Source organism: Callospermophilus lateralis, chromosome 12 (assembly GCF_048772815.1).
Source record: "Callospermophilus lateralis isolate mCalLat2 chromosome 12, mCalLat2.hap1, whole genome shotgun sequence".
Lineage (NCBI taxonomy): Eukaryota > Metazoa > Chordata > Mammalia > Rodentia > Sciuridae > Callospermophilus > Callospermophilus lateralis.
The window spans coordinates 64,703,227-64,707,488 of record NC_135316.1 but is presented as its reverse complement, the minus strand read 5'-3'; the positions used below and the strand labels follow the sequence as shown (position 1 = coordinate 64,707,488).

Sequence of the window (4,262 nt, the reverse complement as noted above, 5' to 3'; positions counted from 1 at the left end):
GTTACATTTTCTTGTGATGTTTTTGTCTAATTTTGTTATCTGAGTGGTCCTGGAATTTGTAAGACTGAGATCTAAAGGGATATGGGAATTAGTCTTTCCTCCATTATTTTCTGAAAACATGTGCATAGAATTAGTATGATTTTTAAAAAATGTGTTATAGAATCCACCAGTGGAGCCATTCAGTCCTGGAGATACCTCTGTGGGAAGATTTTTAAATTAAAAATTCAATCTTTGATTGATATAGATGATTCAGGTCTTCCTATTTTTTGAGTTAAATTTGGTACTTTCTGATTATAAGGGAATTGTTCATTTTATATAGAACATTTAATGTAAATAGTCCCTGTTTATCTTAGGGGATCTGTCCAAGACCCTCAGCAGATGCCTGAAACTATGGATCAAACCAAATCCTATATGTAATAAGACTTTTCATATATATATATATATTAAAGTTTAATTTATAAATTAGACACAGTATGAAATTAACAATAATTCTACTACTAATAAAATAGTTTTAACAATGTACCATAATAAAAGATTATGAATGCAGTCCCTATTACTATAAATTATGCAGTCAAGTTTCTCACATTTGATGAAATTGCAGGGGTCAGCACATCCTGAGTGCTATGGATAAGCCTTGCCCTGGGAAAACCACCTTCGTGATCATAGTATCTCCCCTGCCAGGTAAGTATATCATTTTTTAATGAATTACTGAAACCTGGATATTTTCAGCAAATGACCTAATTTGGATTTGAATCTAATTGTTTCTTGATCTCTTTTAGTACTTCACAGTATAATGACTTTAAAGAGTGGAAATAGTTAAACTTTGCTCTTTACAAGTGATTTCTGGATAAAGTAATTAGTTATCACCTAGCAGAGATGTTAATTTTGGTGTTCTGTCATTGAACGAGCTAACTAGAATTGAAGAAAAGAATTTCAGTTGTTTGTGGAATTGCAGAAAACATTAAGAGGTTGGTTGCAAGATATGCAAGAGTAGGCTGTCTCTGTATAACGGCAGCTGGACCCCTGTCCGCATCTCCATCTTAGGCTACTTCCCTCATTCAAATGGCTCAGGTGGGTCATCTGAATTCAGTGAAGAATGCCATTTAGGTGTTGGGACTTCTTTTCTAGAACATGACATGCTGAGAGTTGAAGAGAGTTTCTCCTAGGACTAAGCCTCAGTCCCCTAGAATTAAGGTTAAGATTTTTGGAGTATATAATTATGGGTATTACACAACACACTAAAATATCTCTACTTCGTGGAACGCATGCTACTGCCTGTGTGATGATGGTGAAGATCCTGACTTCCCTGAGCTTCAGTTTCCTCTTTCATAAAATGGGACAATACTGTTGTTTAAGTTTCTGATCATCAAAATTCCTCTTTTATTGTAGAAATTCAACTTTAATTTCCATATGCTCTGTTTTTATAGTTACCTGTGTTCTCTCTCTAGGTCAGTCTTCAGTGGTACCTTCACCATAGTAGTCACAGAAGTGAACTGCATAGATGCAGATGTTTGAGTACACTAGATAATAGGGTTTCAGGAAACCACTGGAGAACTGACAGTGTAGGAAGGTGTCAGGGGTCAGAGCAGGGGGTCTGGAGTCAGCTTTGGAAACGCCTCTGTGACTTACTATTTCTGTGACCTTGCAGAATTTATTTACTCTCTCTGTGCTGCAGATACCTTATCTTTAAATTGAGGATGATATGACTATCTTCCTTATTAGGTTGTTAGAGGGATTAAATAAATTTCATAGGCCGTAAAGTGGCTATATCAGCACTAGGCACATTGTAAAATGATGCAATTGTTAGAGATGATGGTAACGATATCATCTCTATTGTCTGACTATAGTTTTTTTTTAAAATTTTTTCCCGTAACTATTTCAATGTTGAAAGTTGGTTTTCTTTTCAACAAATTACATATGTGAGAAAGGAATAAGAGAAATCTGAGTGACGTCTTATAGAAATCCTTGACTCTGTTGGCAGGCAAGACTTAAGAATGAAAAAAGGAAGTGACATGTACTAGCAGACTGGACAGGTCTGTGCTAACCGTGGGAGAGCACAGCCACCAGTACAGAAATAGGATTGGGTAAAGCTGCTATATTTGAGACAGCTTTACTACTAGTCAAGAAACCCTACCAAGAGGAGAGATAAATGGTCTTTCTTTGCTGGACCTCTTACTACCTCCAAAGAACTGAGAAATGAGGTAAAATGGCTTATAGGCTTTCCTTCATCCCAGAGGAGTTGAGTTTCTTACTCAGCCTGAAGGTCCTGGGCCTCATTCAGTGACTGGCCTTGAGACCCAAGAGAAAACCCAAGTCAACAATGCCTGTGAATATAAGCAGCCCCAGTGGAGGTGTCTACAGCACAGCCAAGGGCCCTCACAGAGTAGGTGCTCTAATGAGCCTTACAGAGCCACAAATCCTCTCTGTGACTTGGAGGGAAGTCAGAAACCTAAGTGGGAATTAATGAACCAAGACAAACCTCACAGTGGCAGGCTTAAGTCAGAGGCCAGGGCACAGAAACCAGCCGTAGAATTCTGGGAATAAAAAATTTATGGTAATCTTTGGTGAATAGAAATTGAAGCAGAGAATGTTAGACGTTATCTAACCTAAGTTGTCAACAATCCACGGTTGCTCAAATTGTGCTCAAATTGGGTGTTCACACTGACTCAGATCTTAGTCTGAAGATACAATGCTATGTCACTGCAAATTGCCTTCAAATCTTATTTTCTTTTAGATTTGGAAGCAAATGTAAAAATCCTACCTACAGTTGTTCATATTGTTTAGTGGAGATTTTCTTTCCTTTTCCTTTTGTTGGATAGGAGCTAAATTAAATATCTGTAGGAAAATATTTTTCAAAAATCTACAAGTTAGGCTTTCGTGGAGAGGAAACTTGATTACTTAGAAGGACCATCTGCACTGGGCTTACTTCCATTTGGAAAAAAAATATTCAAAATATGTTTTGGATGAGATGAGAATAGATGTGGTAGGAAAAGCAGCAGCCTATTGTGTAGAATAATTTTCTGCTTTATCCTTGTTACTGCCTTATCCTTGTTACTCAAGTTTTATCAGAAAACTGAGGAGGAAGTGTTGTATCAAGATTTTTCTGGCAGTGCTGTGGGCAGAATAGGTGGGGCAGCTGATGTTGCAGCCATTCATGTGGCACTTGGTATGGCTACTCTTTCAGGTTGGTCCTGCCTTCTGAGCATATTGGAGTGAAGAAAGGTGTATTCACTGATGGTGCTGCCAATAGACAGGATCTATGGCTGCCCTTGGCTCTATTCACCCTTCCCTTGGGTAGAATTGCCAGGCTATTTTATCTGAAATACTGTGAAGAAGAGCCTATATACTCATTAGAATGAACCAGAGCACATGGGCAAAAATCATTTAAAATAGGGACCCTCTTTTCCACTGCAGACTCAAATAGAAATTTAATAACTATAAAATGTTACTGTCATTTTACAGTCACAGAAGGCAAAATAATTTTCAGATATCTTGTCCTTTGCTTATTTATTTTTATTATTTTAATTGGTGCATTGTAACTATACATTAGTGGGTTTCATTATGCTATATTTGTACCTGCACATAATACAATTTGATCAATATAATTTTCTATTCATTTCCTTTCACTTCTCCATCCTCCTGATCTGCTTGATCTATTCAGCTGGTCTTTAGAAGGAAAGAATTAAAAATATATAATACTGCTAATCTGATCAAATATTTGGAGCAAAAATTAATTTCTTTTTGTTGTTGTTGTTTTTCTTTTTGGAGATAGGGTATTGCTGTATTTCCCAGGCTGAGCTTGAACTCACAACCCCCACAACCTCATCCTCCCTTGTAGCCAAGATTTCAGGCATATGTCACTGAGTCCACTAAATATTGTTATCTATGTTAGTCACTATACCAAAAATTAATTTCAAGGGAATTAAATAATCACTGCCATTAGCTTAAATGCTTACTTGGTGTCCTGTGCATAGTTTTTAATATTTACAACAACTTTTAGAAGTAGGTATTATCCCAACTTAAGAATAAAGACAAACTGTGTCTCAAAATAGGAGTTGGCCTGACTCAGTGAATAAGGAGCAGGTCTAGGATTCCACTCAGACCATCTTAGTGAAGAACAAACATAGCATGCGCCATATTGGCCTTCCCCTATTGAAGCATAGAAAAGGATGAAATTAAGTTATCAAATAGTACTCTTGTGATAGGAAAGAATTTTTGTAGGCATAAAGTCACTGAAAAACCAAAGAATAAAATACAATATA

General features: G+C 36.8%; 1 non-coding gene across 1 annotated transcript; it reads right to left on the bottom strand.

Annotated features, from left to right (window-relative positions):
• Positions 1-529: 529 nt before the first annotated feature.
• Positions 530-689, bottom strand: LOC143411878 (U1 spliceosomal RNA). The gene has a single exon (XR_013092896.1). It is a non-coding gene; the product is annotated as a U1 spliceosomal RNA (small nuclear RNA).
• Between the last annotated feature and the right edge of the window lie 3,573 nt (positions 690-4,262).